This window comes from Bradysia coprophila, unplaced genomic scaffold (assembly GCF_014529535.1).
Source record: "Bradysia coprophila strain Holo2 unplaced genomic scaffold, BU_Bcop_v1 contig_143, whole genome shotgun sequence".
Lineage (NCBI taxonomy): Eukaryota > Metazoa > Arthropoda > Insecta > Diptera > Sciaridae > Bradysia > Bradysia coprophila.
The window spans coordinates 289,856-306,080 of record NW_023503415.1 but is presented as its reverse complement, the minus strand read 5'-3'; the positions used below and the strand labels follow the sequence as shown (position 1 = coordinate 306,080).

The 16,225-nt window shown below is 37.4% G+C and overlaps 1 long non-coding RNA gene across 1 annotated transcript; it reads left to right on the top strand.

The window, feature by feature from the left end:
• The first annotated feature begins 4,440 nt into the window (after positions 1-4,440).
• Positions 4,441-15,022, top strand: LOC119074179. The gene is made up of 3 exons (XR_005087150.1): positions 4,441-4,712; positions 11,076-11,081; positions 15,013-15,022. It is a non-coding gene; the product is annotated as an uncharacterized LOC119074179 (long non-coding RNA).
• The last annotated feature ends 1,203 nt before the right edge of the window (positions 15,023-16,225 follow it).

Sequence of the window (16,225 nt, the reverse complement as noted above, 5' to 3'; positions counted from 1 at the left end):
CCAGTTTGTACCTGCAATATTCTTAATTCCGTTTGTCCATCTCTCTGGTGGTCTACCTATAGCTCGTCTTTTATATGGTCGCCAGTTCATGATCTTTTTGGTCCAACGTTCGTCTGTCCTTCTTGCAATATGTCCCGCCCAGCTCCATTTCAGAGATGCTATTCTTTCCATGACATCAACGATCCTGGTTTGTTGTCGAATCCATTGATTCGTCATTCTGTCTCTGATTGTTATTCCAAGCATACTCCGTTCCATGGCTCTTTGTGTCACTCTCAATTTATCTTCGGATGCTTTTGTTAAAGTTAACGTTTCCGCTCCATAAGTGAGCACTGGAAGGACACAAGTGTCGAAAACTTTGCGTTTCAGACTATTATTCATTTTGCTTTTGAAAATTAGTCTGAGTTTTCCGAACGCTGCCCATGCAAGACCAATCCTACGTCTTATTTCTGCAGTTTGGTTGTCCAGACCTAACTTCAGTTTATGTCCTACATATACATAGCTGTCGACTCGTTCAATGACAGTGTCACCAATTTTGATTTCTCTATCGTCCCCGATGTTGGTCATGACTTTTGTTTTCGATAAGTTCATCTTGAGGCCAACTTTGCTCGCCTCTTCACTTAACTGTTGTAGCATAAGCTGAGCCTGACCTAGATTCGCTGCTATCGGTACAATGTCATCAGCGAAGCGGAGATTGCTCAGGTACTCTCCATTTATATTTATTCCCATTTTACTCCAGTTTAACTTCCTAAAAATACTCTGCAGAATCGCCGTGAATAATTTCGGTGAAATGGTGTCACCCTGCCTTACACCTCGGCCAATTCTGAATTTCTCCGTGCTCTTATGAAGTTTTATACATGAAGTAGCATTTTTGTACACATATCGAATTGTGTTGGAGTACCTTGAGTCTACTCTACATTCGTCTAATGCGTCCAATATCGACCATGTTTCCACTGAATCGAAAGCTTTTTCGAAGTCTATGAATAGCAAGACTATGTCGATGTTGTATTCACGACACTTCTCAATAAGCGTTCTCATCACCTGCAAATGGTCGTTTGTGCTGAAACCAGATCTGAAAGCAGCTTGTTCAACAGGTTGGTAGAAGTCGAACTTGTTAGTGTTCCTCTTCGTAATGATTTTCATAAACAACTTGTAGAGTGTTGACAATAGGCTTATGGGTCGGTAATTTTCCAGCTTTGTTATGTCTCCTTTTTTATGCAGCAATGTAATTACCGCATTTTCCCAGGCTTCTGGTACTTCTTCCCATTGGAGACATTGATTAAACAAAGCCGTGATTGCCTTTAATAATGAGTCTCCACCTAGTTTAATGGCTTCCACTGGAACACCATCTTCTCCGGGAGACTTTTTGTTTTTCATCTTGGCTACTGCAGCTTTGACTTCATCAACAGTTATGTCGGGCATATCCTCCGATCCCACGTTTCTTATTATTGGTCTATCTTCGGTTTCTTCCGTTGGGCTCTGTCTTGCTGAAGAAAACAAATTCTCATAAAATTCTGTTGCAATGTTTAATATCGCATTTCGATCCGTTTGGATCGTTCCTGTTTTGTCTCGTAATTTGAAGATTTCTTTTTTGGCGTTTGTCATTTTTCTCCGTAGGACTTTCATATTGCAGTTAGCTTCAATTATGTTTTGAGCCAATTGGACATTATATTTTCTTTGATCTGATCTCCTTGCTTTGTTGATACTTTTAGACAGGTTCCGGTATTCCACCGAATCTCGTCCTCCGTTTTTTACCAACTCTGCTCTGCTTGCGATCAGGTCTAATGTTTCTCTGCTGAGTTTCGATTCTTTCCCTTGGACGGATTTGCATTTGGATTTCATGAAACCCATTATTGTATCGACGATTTTGGTATTCAATTCGTCCAATGTTTCACATTGATTGTTGACGTTATCTAATTCGGCAGTCATTTTCGTAGCAAATTCTTCATTTTGTGTGTAAAGCCGTTGTACGTCAATCCTTTCACTTTTTTGAACTAGTTGTGATCTTTGAAATCTGGTATTTAACGTGATTCTTGCACGAACCATTCGGTGATCACTGCCTGTTGAAAAATTGTTTAGGACCGTAACGTTCTTAACGGTTGACTTACAGCCAGTTATGATGTAATCGATCTCATTTTTCGTTACACCATCTGCACTAGCCCAAGTCCATTTCCGTTGAGGCTTTCCTGCAAAAAATGAATTCATTGCGTACAAATTGTGTTGCTGTAAGAAGTTGAGTAAAGTATTTCCACGCTCATTTCTTTGGTCGTTGCTAAAACTACCAACAGAAACTTCGGAGTCTTCTTCTCGTTTTCCCAGCTTCGCATTGAAATCACCGATTAGATATTGGTAATGTGAAGGGTTTTCGTCCAGAGCTTTCTCGACATCTTCATAGAATCTTTCTACTTCTTCGTCATCATGGGTGGACGTGGGTGCGTAAACCTGAATTAATTTGACACTGTATCTGTTATTTATCTTCAGGCTTACGTATATCACTCGATCGGATATGCTTTTCGTGTGAATTATGCGATCCGACCACCGCTTGTTTATGAACAATCCGACACCGTGCATCAGCATCTGACTGTCACTTCCTCGGTAGAAGAATGTATGCCCTGATTGTAATTTCAGGCATTCCTCTCCAGGTTTTCTCACTTCGCTCACTCCCACAACATCCCATTTTATCTTTTCTAGCTCTTCTTCCATTTCTTGCATTTTTTGTCTTGACGACAATGTTCTGGCATTATATGTGGCAATGTATAATTCGTTATGGCTTCGTTTGAAGGTTTTTAGCATTAAAACACCACGCTTGCTACTGCGGGTTGGTGAGTATGAAAGCTTTACTTTGCTCGCCCCCGGTAATCCTCGAGCTCTGACCCGCACATTTCTGCACGTTTCGGGACCACCGTGCCTATCAAAGTGCACAGTGCCCGACGGGGTAGTGTTACTCTTTTTGAACATTCTTTTCCATAAAGCTTTGCCCATTCTTTTGAACCTATCTGAGCAAAAGGTTATTCGTCCTTTAAAAGCTTAACCTAGTAGCTAATAAGAATTCTGGGATCGTTCTATCCTTTGGCTTCCTGATCGTGTTGTTTCACCTCAACGTTGGTCCCTTAACCCCAATTCTTTCGGCTTCCAGCTCACGATTCATTCAACCTTAAGATTGATTTATCTAATCCTATCTTATCTACTGCTACGTCCTCGTTAAACTTCATTCCCTCCACTCTTTTTCAAACTGGCTTGGGACAGTCTTTGGCGGTGTTACCACTCGGTCAGTCTCGTAAAGTAAAGAAGAAGAGACCACTCGGTCGGTCTCGTAAAATACAGAAGAAGGGACCACTCGGTCAGTCTCGTAAAATACAGAAGAAGAGACCACTCGGTCGGCCTCGTAAAATACAGGAGAAGAGACCACTCGGTCAGTCTCGTAAAATACAGACGAAGAGACCACTCAGTCAGTCTCATACAGTCTATTAAAACATTTAAAACGAGACCTCTCATCGGTTTCGCAATCATCATCATCAATTCATCAGTATATGAAAAGAAACCAGTCTCAAAGGTTCGAAAAGAGACGTCTCACCTCCATACAAAATAAAAGGTCTCAAAAGGGGTCTCACATTCACTTTTTTTTTACCCGGGGATATGATCAAATAGCATAACTTTAGGATAATTTTTGATCACAATCAGACTTTAACGCCGTTTGTTGAACTCAAAACTATGAAAAAATTGGTTAAATTTGGGCAACTTTTTACTTCGTGCAACTTCCTGGCCTGCAACACAATTTTTCTGAGGTTTAGTTTACGTGGGATGATAGTAAGTGTGTCCAGCTACAACACCCCATAGTCGGTTTCACGGAAACGTTCTGTTGCAGGCTAAGAGTAATTATACCTAGAGGGGAAATTTCGAACAAAATTACGTAAAATATGTGGTTCCAACATCAAATACAAAATGTTTATTGGTATATGTGTTTGCCTAGAGGGGAAATTTCGAACAAAATTACGTAAAATATGTGGTTCCAACATCAAATACAAAATGTTTATTGGTATATGTGTTTGCCCTCTTAATTAAGAGGGCAAATTGGACTATCAAAAGCGAATGTATACATGTATTGGTGTAAAATTATACGAAATGTTTATCTTATACAAACTGATGTTGGGACCACATTTCGTCGTACAAATTTCCTCTCTAGGTTTAATTACTCTAATGGGATCATTCATAAATGACGTCCGGTACTGAGGGGGGAGGGGGGGTCTACGATTTCGGACACTCCATACAAAATTGGGTCAAATTTGACCACTTTCGCGTGACGAGGGGGGAGGGGGGGTCTAAAACTGACCAAAAGTAGTGGACGTCATTTATGAATGACCCCTAAGGTTGCAGGCCAGTACTGTGCGAAAATCGACCATACTTTCATTGTTTACTCCCAAACGTACTCTAATGATAGGTCTATTAGAGGCGCACACTCGCACAACATTTCAACTTTTAAAAAATCGTCTACCTCGAGTTAATACTAAAAAAGTGTTTTCCCTACCCTATGACATGTGCCTGCATTTTACCAACTTTCACCAAAAGGACACAATTACTAAAAAAAAGAAAAGATGCGTATTGTCTAGAATTGAAAGACGAATCCAACGCGCTATAGCTCGCCCGGATCGCTGCACCATAGTATTGATTTTCCCCAAAATTGGTTCAAGTTTTGGCGATATCACTCTTAAGAACGCGTCAGATAAAACTCGTTGTCAAAGTTGGGTAACAGAGCCGTCGTAATCTTTAGCACCGTGTGTTTTCGTAGAAATAGCGCGACATTTTCAAATCGAAATTTTTGTTTGGCACAACTAAGAAAGCTGTAAACTGTGTTGGCATAAAAATAAATACTAGTCCAAAGAAAAAGTTGGCTGCTGTCTTGGGAAGGGTATCGATGGATACTACTGAGGATGGTCAGATCACGCTGGCCCGAGACCGCCATCGATACCCGAGGTCGAAACAGCATTTGTCTTTTCTGTATCCTCACTTAACGTGAACTCTTGGGTACGTTACTCTATTTTCTGTGCATATAAGAGGAAGAAGAAGGAGAACAAAATTCAGTGAATCAGTCAAAACTACTGTAATTGTAAAGTGGCAAACTTAAGACCTTATGTGGAATTTGGGATGAAAATGGCGCAAATCACGTGTTTTAGGAATTTATAAAGTGGAAAATCTTTCCGGTTTCAAGTTTTTTCGTCAAAAAGACGAGACACGGGTATCTTTATTTTCAATTTTTAGCTGCTTTATTTAAAAAATTTGGGAAAAAAAAAATCATTTTGGCGTAGTCTATGCACTTATTACTTATAAATTTAAGTTTATCTAAATCTCTTATTTGCGAAAACCTTCTACTACGATCTCACTCCTTCATCGAAGATGGACTAAAGGCAACGGGAACGGTTATTGCATAAATCGAAAGATAATAGTAGTGAGTTTGCGTAAATGACATAAATTATAAGTTGGAAATAAGAAGCCTGCAGAACATCTGGTATGAAGATGTGACTTAAAATTTCCAAATTATAATTTGACTTATAGCTTACATGTCATTTACGCAAACTCATTAATCATTCTTGGATTCATTAAATTAGATGTTTTCAAAATAATAGGTGATTGTACATTGTACACAATATAAAAGGTGAGATACGCCAGAAGAATATAGAAGGCCTTCTCAGTCCTATCTGTCAAACTAAAAAAGAACAATACCTGTCAAATTTTGACGAGGGTACTGTAGACCTGTCAAAAAGGGTTGACGAGGGTAAAATAGAGATCAATAAAATCTGTCAAAAAGAGTTGATGAATAGACAATAGAACTATAATGACCTAATATATTCGCGCGATTTATCAGTTTTTATGTCACTATATCGTGAGAGAGTTTTCTCCCACACTAAACACAATGATCAGCCATACAAAAGGTTCGTTTATACAATAGAATCTTAAAGAGCCAACATACTTTAGCATTTTAACAAATTAGCTGTCAGGATATCGTGAGAAAATTTTCACCCACGCATCAGACAAAAGTGCCTGATAAAAGGTTCTATAAATCAAACTTAGTTACACGACCCATTGTATCAAAATGTTCCTATATAATTTGTCGTTACATCGAACTCACTGTCGCAAAATAGTGTGAAATAGATTAATACAATGGAAAAGTAAAATCAAAAAAAAATCTATCAAATACAGTAAATACAGTAAAAACATTTCTTAGTTTCAAAATCTTCACTTTATCAATCCAATTTAACATTCCCCAAACAAAATCTGTAATATTTTTCCCACACCCTTAACTGATAAATTATAGAATAAATTCAAACACCTACTGTATACAATAGAAATTAAAGTGACCCAATCTCAATATTTTGTCTAAAAAATCCTAGAAAATAGCAAAAATCCTTTATCAATTAAATTTCACTCGTCCATTTAGCATCCACTAAAAAAAAGAACAACAAATCATTCTGATACAGGTTGTAAAATCAACTAAAAATATATCTCACACACCCTTTACGCTAATAAAAAAAATGAAAGTATTCAACCACCTTTTGTTAACTCTATTCTCAAAGAATGCTATACACAACAAAGGTTACGGATAAAAAAAAATTTGTTACCTGTTGGCGTACGGTAAGATGGACAGCGAAGAAAACTTTATTTAATTTAATTTTGTTTGTTTTGTTCACATTTTCTTCATACAAACACAAAAGGACCTGTTTAGACGTACCGAATATATTATATGTCAGTGATGGGAATTAATTTACCCCCTCCATGATCCTTAAAAAAATTATCGAATCCTTTTCATATAAAAGGGTGTGTGGGTACATTGAGTTCTTCACAGACCTGTTTCGACATCTCGACTGTTTAACTCACAAAAGTCTCTCATCGTTAGGGACTCTAAAATTGTGTAATATTCTGACAATTTTAATGTTGAAAAAAAAATATGTAAGAGTAAAGAAATAAATTTTTAATCTGGTGAATTAAAATAAAGTTAAAAACGAATTTTCATCTTAAGAAAAAGTTGAAAATGTCTCCACCAGAACGTAAAATGGCTAAAATCGAACCAGCAACTGGTAAATTGTGGACAAGTGAGGAGCGCATGTTTGGTGAAAAAATTTTCTATCTAAACAAATCAACAACTAAATATCTCATCGTTGGTTCCGAGCCTAAAAATCTTGATCCTGTAGTTAAGATTTGCGATAGAGTCACTGGCAACAACATTACGATTAAAAAAATGAATTTTCCTGAATTCACCAGAGTAGCTGTATCGATCCTACAAGGTACTTACACTCTGGAAAACGGTTTCATCAAAAAAGCTAGTGACTTGTGTGGTATTAAGTTCAAATCTATCAGTTACGGTATCTGGGAATTAGCACCTGTCGACTTGAAATTTTCATCGATTTTAATGCATCACAGTTCGTTTAAAACGTTATTACGCATCGAACGATTAATTTTGAAGGAGCTTATGTATGCTGATTCAGCCTTTTACCTGTCTTACATCGAAGAGCTGCGTGAAAATTCCATTGAGATGGACATCAATGAAATATTCGAGTACCTTTACTATCAGACGACAAAGTTCACCACAAAATGCATGGAATACCAAATTCTTTCGGATCTTATATGTAATTTTGACTCCTACTCTAAGTTAAACGAATTTGGTTCAAACTTTTTCTATCGTAATTCGTATAAAAAGTGATTCTAAAAAAAAGGATTTTCAATAAAAAACAACTAAAAAAACGTATTTTCATTTTTGTCGTATATATATATAACTGTCTGATGTCCGTTCGATATTGTCAGTTGTTCCGAAAATGTGTCCGCTGCATAGTCTAATTCGTTTACTGGATAGTTTTAAACATTTCAAAAATGTTACAAAAACAAAAGCTGAAGCATACGAAACTTGTTCAGAACGATTTATATGAACTTATTGCAACGAGTGAAAGGTGGGCATGTGATGACATGTTTTAACTATGAACAAGAGAGTCAAGATGCTTCCGATTGCTCTGCATACCTGTACGACACGCCTAAAAATCGGGTTCAGGAAATTATAGAAGACAAAAATAAAATTTGAAAAACAATTACATATTATCAAAATATTTGATAGCAACAAAGAATTCTTTCTGAATGGTGCATTAGCTGGTCAATTTGAGCACATTCAGCTACTTCACGGCTCGGGAGGGCCCGTAAAACGACAAATAGGTGAGAGTGGTGCGGATTTCATTAAAAAAAGCTTGCTTTCTGAAATACACAATACCAGCATATCATCCAGACCAGTAATGCCTACCATTCGTGTTATATTCGTTTCAAAGAATGCATGGTAAAATTTGTGAACCAATCGTGGAAAAACGTTACACCTCTAAGATGATACTGGCTTCTGAGGATACTGGGTACAATATACCCCATATTTCCAAGAACACCTTTGGTGAACATTTTTTTGCTGATCATCAAAGTGGAGTGAATTTTACGAAAACTGTATTTTTCATTGTACTATTGACTCGATCTTTGTCAGTACCTACTAAGATACCAATGCTTTCGTGGACATTCGCTGTACTGATTGTATATATAATAATAATAGCAACAAAAAAGCCTCACCCAACATACTTTAGCATTTTAACAAATTAGCTGTCAGGACATCGTGAGAAAATTTTCACCCACGCATCAGACAAAAGTGCCTGATAAAAGGTTCTATAAATCAAACTTAGTTACATTGTATCATTAAAATTTTCCTGTCGCTAACAATAAAAATTCAATGACTTGATATAAAAATGTTTTCCACACTCGATAAGAAGGCATTTTGAATAGCAAATTCAAGTGACCCAATCTCAATATTATGCTAAAAATCAATTATTCCTAGACCTTCTGAGGATACTGGGTACAATATAAACCATATTTCCAAGAACACGTTTGGTGAACATTTTTTTACTGATCATCAAAGTGGAGTGAATTTACGAAATGTAAAACTGGAAAAATGCTTTCGTGGACATGTGCTGTACTGATTGTATATAATAATAATAATATTAAAAAAAGAAACAAGAAAATAAAGCCGGAGCATTATAATTTGATGGATTCTACTCATTTAATTCATTTTTAAATAATTGTAGTTTTCGAAGAAATCATTTCGAAAACATTACAGTATAAAAGCTTAGACACGTGCATTTGAACGGATTACCCGCAGGTATACCGCGAGTAAACAGCTCTAATGCGCATGTGAAAGCTTTTATACTGTAATGTTTTCGAAATGATTTCTTCGAAAACTACAATTATTTAAAAATGAATAGAATCGATCAAATTATAATGCGTCGACTTTATTTTCTACACCTTTTTTAATCAACACAACAGTTTTTACTTTTTTTTAATATTATAATCTGCATTACATTTTTTGTCTCTTGGTGTAAAAAACCGGATATTGTTTTACTGTTAAAAATATACTTTATTAAAATGAAAACAAAGAAATTAATTGAAGAGGTTAACTATTACATAATCACTGACAAGTAAATTATTTACAAAAATTCATTGTTGTTGGTATGGTTCAAGATAAAATCTTAGTACTGCTACAACTTCGTCATATGTGTATGTACAATCTTCATTGCCATCGCCCAAGCTTGACTTTCGTCAGATTCTGATCCTCCTGAGTTATTGTCTCCTTCTTCTTCTTCTTCTGTATCATCATCATCTTGGTCACTTTCAGTACCAACATTGTCGCTTTCTTCATCATTATTGTATTCTTCAGTTTCTTCGTCACTATTGTTTTGGATATATTCCGAATGTTTTCTAGAAATATGCCTCTTCAAGTTGTAAGTAGTGGCAAGAGTGCTCGGACAATATGGACATGCTACAGTCATTTTTTATTCTTTATCGCTCGGCTACGTTTGGGGTGAAACTAAGGTAGTATAAGGCTGGAGCGTCTTATTTATTACAACGATTCTTATGAAACCGAAGTATAGCTCGAAGCTCTTCATATGTATAATTTTTGGGTTCTCTGAGAGTCTCATCGCGCAACATACCATTTCCTGTCAAGTCTGCAACGTAATTATTGGCCTCATTTACTTTCAAGGAGTTGTTCGCTGGATATACAATCAAAGGTGGTCTACCTAAACGTCTATTATTGCGGGCTGCTCGAGGTCTAGGATCGAACCATACGTTATTAGGAGTACCATACAATAATTGTACTTCAGGCTTGTTGACGTTTACGTGTTTCTCGTAGTGGTGAGAATACAAGTAGAAATGACTTATAAACACTTCACCACATATTGGACACTTCATTTTTCTTCGTGGAGCTTTGAGCTAGGTACAAAATCCAAAGTCCTATACTCTTTAAATTTTTGTAAAGATTTTTTATTTATAAGAATATCTGTTCTCGCTAATGTGTCAACTGCACAATACCTTATCATTGACTGAAGCACATCTATCCGTAACATTCCATTTATAGACAAATTTCCGCTGATACTTGATTTTTTACAACCTTATTTAGTGTTATTCTGAGATTTCACTAGTTTCGGGTAAAATATTTTATCACAGACGAGTTCAGTTAAATGTTTTAACCCCAGGCCTATCGCTCAAACTGCTGAATGCCAATTTTTGTTTCTTAGCCAATCAATTAGAAACGCTAGAATTGCCTTTTTGTAGGCATTGTGGACATCATCGGTAGTACAGGCATCTTTGTAAGCGAAATCGTGTTCTTTAGCAATAAAATCATCACTATCTGTCGGAGCACCATTATTCAATTTGTCGATTCAATAGCGCAGCGTGTAAGTCGTTAGCCTCACACTGAATTATTGTGTTGGAAGTTCGTGAGTTCGAAATCGCTGACACATTAATAAAAAAATTATTAATGCTATGTGATATACGAATCCAACGAGCGAATACATCAGACACCAATCGCCATCTATCAGCAAATGGTTGGAACAAAAGCTCTTCGGTCAGCAGTCAGCAAGCGATCTAGTAAGGTGCTTGGCTACGTCGTAGAAGACATTCTCAAAAAAAGAAGTTCTTGGGTGTGGGGAATTATCATGAGAAAAAAGCTCTTCAATCAGCAATCAGCAAGCGATATAGTAAGGTGCTTATGCTTAGCTATGTCGTTGAAGAAAAATGTTCTCAAGGTCTGGGTTGCTGAAAAACAGATGTCGCAGTGAACGATGCTACCGTCAATGAGATCCAATCAATGGAATGGAAAAACTCGCACACGGTTCGGCTGGTTGTCTCTCGCAGGGAGACAGTCGGTAAAATTGTCATCAATAGTAATAAATTAACATATAAGTTAAGATTGTCCTATAGCATACCAATAAAGGTGTCAAAACATGGTTTCATGTTTACATGTTTTTTTATTATTATTCAATTCATTGCCTGGACCAAGATATTTATGCCATGGAAACAATAAACGGTTACCAAATGTCATTCTCTTCAATGGTATTATTTAGTAGTTAAATCTTTGATTATTTTCAACACTTTGTGTGTTAGAAAATTATATTCCAAACCTTTTTTGTGGCAGAAATTTATTTTTCAACACTTTCTTTTGTCAGAAATTTATTTTTTGACACTTTTTTTGTCACAAAATTATTTTTTCAACACTTTTTTGTGTCAAAAATTATTTTTCAACACTTTTCTGTGTCAGAAATTTATTTTTCGACACTTTCTTGTGTCAGAAATTTATTTTTCAACACGTATTTATTAGTAGTTAAATCTTTGATTATTTTCAACACTTTCTGTGTTAGAAAATTATTTTTCAACACTTTTTTTTGGCAGAAATTTATTTTTCAACACTTTTTTTTGTAAAAAAATAATTTTTCTACCCTTTTTGTGTCAGAAATTTATTTTTCGACACTTTTTTTTGTCGCAAAATCATTTTTTCAACTCTTTTTTGTGCCAGAAATTATTTTTTTCAACACTTTTTCGTGTCAGAAATTTATTTTTCGACACTTTTTTGTGTCAGAAATCTTATTTTCAACTCTTTTATGTCAAGTGACAAGATTGAGTCACAATGAATGAATTATCTGTGTGTTGACACACCTCCGAATCATTCTGTATTGAGTTGTTGAATGATTGTCGTTTTCTTTTCATAAAATGAAACTTATCTACTTCCATATCGTTTGCAAGGACAAAGGTCAACCCCTCACCTCTTCCGGCCAATAATAGATACTTGTCAGCAGGGTGGCCGGAAACCCTTTAGACAATAATTTCACGCCAATCCATTAATTTTACGCGAAATGACAGCTATTTTAACTTTCAAAAATTCCGACTTTGAAGCCACCTAGCGGCCAAGCGACGCATAAAAAAAAATTTTGACCCACATTTCCTGAATCAGCATCGAAAGCACTACCGAAATCAACGATAAAATCATTAGGTCCGAGGTTCGGCCTCGGCCCTAACCTAGGTCTCAAGCCGACTTTTCCACATCTAATCACCCCACAGAACACTCCTATCTACTTTTTAGATTTTTAAAAACGACGATGCCCTTCGGGCATCGTTTTTTAGATTGCTGTAAAGTCATGTATTAAGAGCGCAGCGCTTCGCGCTGCGCGCTCAATAAACGTACTAAATAGTTTAAAGATGAAAATTTCTGAACTCTGAATAATATTTTCTGTACAACTTTTATTTTTCGATGAGACAACCAATGTGCGTCCAACTGTACATTGATACAGCTGTACTGTAAATATTACTGCTACGTTAACATAATGTACTTGTCCCGAATTTGTACAGTACATTCGTACAACGACTACAGCTGAGCTGGACAAAATTTTTATAGGTGTTCAAGGCTCACAAGGAACATTTTTAGTAAGAGTCAGAGTCAAATAAAAGATGCAAGTCTTATATGGCTTAGTGTACAAAGAAATCTAATGCAATAATGACAAATGAGTTGAAATTGACAGTTCTTACGATTACAACGACCGCTAGTAAACCTCAATTATGCCCAACAAAATCTAATCAGCAAATTCACTTACGTAAAACATCATCTGTGTTCGGATCCTTGGAGGCAACTGCTTTCTCTTCTTCTTCTTTTTCAGCCTGTTTCTATCCACTGCTGGATGTAGGCCTCTCCAACTTCTTTCCATTTCGTACGATCCATTGCCATTTGCTGCCAGTTTGTACCTGCAATATTCTTAATTCCGTTTGTCCATCTCTCTGGTGGTCTACCTATAGCTCGTCTTTTATATGGTCGCCAGTTCATGATCTTTTTGGTCCAACGTTCGTCTGTCCTTCTTGCAATATGTCCCGCCCAGCTCCATTTCAGAGATGCTATTCTTTCCATGACATCAACGACCCTGGTTTGTTGTCGAATCCATTGATTCGTCATTCTGTCTCTGAGTGTTATTCCAAGCATACTCCGTTCCATGGCTCTTTGTGTCACTCTCAATTTATCTTCGGATGCTTTCGTTAAAGTTAACGTTTCCGCTCCATAAGTGAGCACTGGAAGGACACAAGTGTCGAAAACTTTGCGTTTCAGACTATTATTCATTTTGCTTTTGAAAATTAGTCTGAGTTTTCCGAACGCTGCCCATGCAAGACCAATCCTACGTCTTATTTCTGCAGTCTGGTTGTGTCACCAATTTTGATTTCTCTATCGTCCCTGATGTTGGTCATGACTTTTGTTTTCGATAAGTTCATCTTGAGGCCAACTTTGATTGCCTCTTCACTTAACTGTTGTAGCATAAGCTGAGCCTGACCTATATTCGCTGCTATCGGTACAATGTCATCAGCGAAGCGGAGATTGCTCAGGTACTCTCCATTTATCTTTATTCCCATTTTACTCCAGTTTAACTTCCTAAAAACACTCTGCAGAATCGCCGTGAATAATTTCGGTGAAATAGTGTCACCCTGCCTTAGATTAGATTAGATTAGATGGGAGGGTGTAAGCCCAGCACCTAAGCCTCAGATGGGCCTGTTGTGCTATTGTACAAGTCTCTTGATCATATGGACTGTGATTTTACATCATATCTCTCCCGACTTAGATTGTTCACAAATCGACCGTGTGTTAACGTCCCATACGTTGTGAATTCTCCAAGCCGTGGGTGGTATGCGAATACCACAACCATCACTAATTGACCTGTACATTTTCCCAAAGATGGCGCTATCAACATTGTCATGTTGTAGCTCTTTCTACTATTGACATTATGTCGATATGGTTTCTTTTATGGAGAAAGCGAATGTTGGGTTTTTTGATATTTCCGACTTTGTTACGGTTACGGCTATTAGTTTTAGGTAATAGCAAGTGTCTAATCACCATAGGCCATGAGTTGCCTCTTCGTATAAATCGCCATGCCACCATGTGACTGAACTCGTTCTGGCGTTGCAGGTTGTAGCGTCTGAATGATTCGTATTTCGTCATATCCCTTGACATCCATACAACGTATCAATCAATAGATCTGTTAAACCTCGCGGTCATTTTGGAGTACAAGATAGTTTCTGTATCTTGGGATTGTACCACAGCAAATTTGTAAAAATTTGCTATGTGGTTTTGGGGTGTCAAATGAGAACCCGAAGCGTTTGTACCTTACCTGCACTAAAATTGACTGCCAGATGCCATACGGCAATGTGTCATTTTCGTACATTAATCGAGCACGTAATTTAGCATTAGCTTCTGGTAGAGTCGATTGTTAATCCGTAAACCGACGCCACGAAGCACATGTTAAATAACAAAGGAAATAACACAATTGTTGATATCGCACAATGAGGCGAGAACGACTTTATTGATCAAAGAGAAAATGACCTACGAGAACAACACTTTGACTTCGTTAATAAAACCTTTAAAATAATTTCACCATTTAAACATTACAGCAAAATAAAAACACCAAAGCCGTAAAAGTTGGCACAGAAATTAGACAAAATCGAAAATGAATTCACACACAGCCACACAAAAGAAACACTTTTAGAGAGCAACGCATAAACACGTCCGTTCTCTGTGACTGCCGTTGTCCAACCTGCCTTACACCTCGGCCGATTCTGAATTTCTCCGTGCTCTTATGAAGTTTTATACATGAAGTAGCATTTTTGTACACATATCGAATTGTGTTGGAGTACCTTGAGTCTACTCTACATTCGTCTAATGCGTCCAACTGCTTTAGGGCATTGAATTTCGATTACAACGTCATCGATTGTGATACCAGACGGGGAAGCTGCAAGACACATTTCGTTCTTATCCATAAACACACCGCAGTCTCGTATGGATATTTGCTGTTCCTTCTCGCGTTGTTTCTTAGCAACTGGTTGAGATTCATGGTTATGTCTTGCGGCTTTGTTGTACGAGGTAGTTTGCTTGCAAATATCCTTGACCTGCTTCGCCATAACTCTCGATTTACAAACACTTCCGAAATTTGATGCCATTAGAACATTACTCGTAATTCTTTGAAAAAGAGCACTTTGCTCTTTCATTCGAGTTTGCAATTCAATGGCGATGCGGTTGTTATGATTTTGTTTCAGCATGTCCAAAAAATTTTTTTCTCGTTTTCAAAATCAGCTTCCGACAGATCTGGAGCCTCACAGTGTTCACCATATCCGGATCCCTTTTCTTTGGTGTCGTTGAAATGTTTGGGGCTTTTCAAATCCCTGCACAATGGATTGCCACTCCATATCTGATGAGGGACCAGTATAGTTCCTGGTGCAGAAATGATCGGGTGGCGTGGTGTTCTTATTTTTGTGACGAACACATACGACACAATATTTGTTGCGGACACCTATCCACAATACTTTTCCGAACGTCGCTCCTACTATTGCTGCAACCCCAGATAACGCGTTGTAATTTTTGTGATATGATCGCTTGCACCAACAGCCATCAGTAACTACGGAAATAAATGGAATGCCATATTCTTCGTCTACATCTCCACGTGCTATGGCGGCTTGTCGTTACTCGTCGGCAGCATCCTTCATTGCTTTTTCGGCTGTTATTTCCCATAGTGCACCAACATCATCATTCAGACTCTTGAACCGATCTGAGCACATTGCTGGTATGTCCAAAACACTCGTGAATTGCTCTAATTGGGAAAATCCGATGCCAATCATATTAGAAGCCAGTACGGCCGTCGAATTCACGCAGAGGGTTTCAGTTGTTTTAACATCTTCGTTAGTCAAAATAGAAAACTTTTTCTGCAGGTCGTGCATTGGAAGATGACTTTTGACTGAAACCCATTTTTGATTTCCTTTGTCACCACAACATCTCTGGCTAAACATTCTCCGTAATTGTGATCGGCAATGTCGGCTAATTGCTCTAAGAAACGATCCATTTCAACGATTCTCCGCCCAA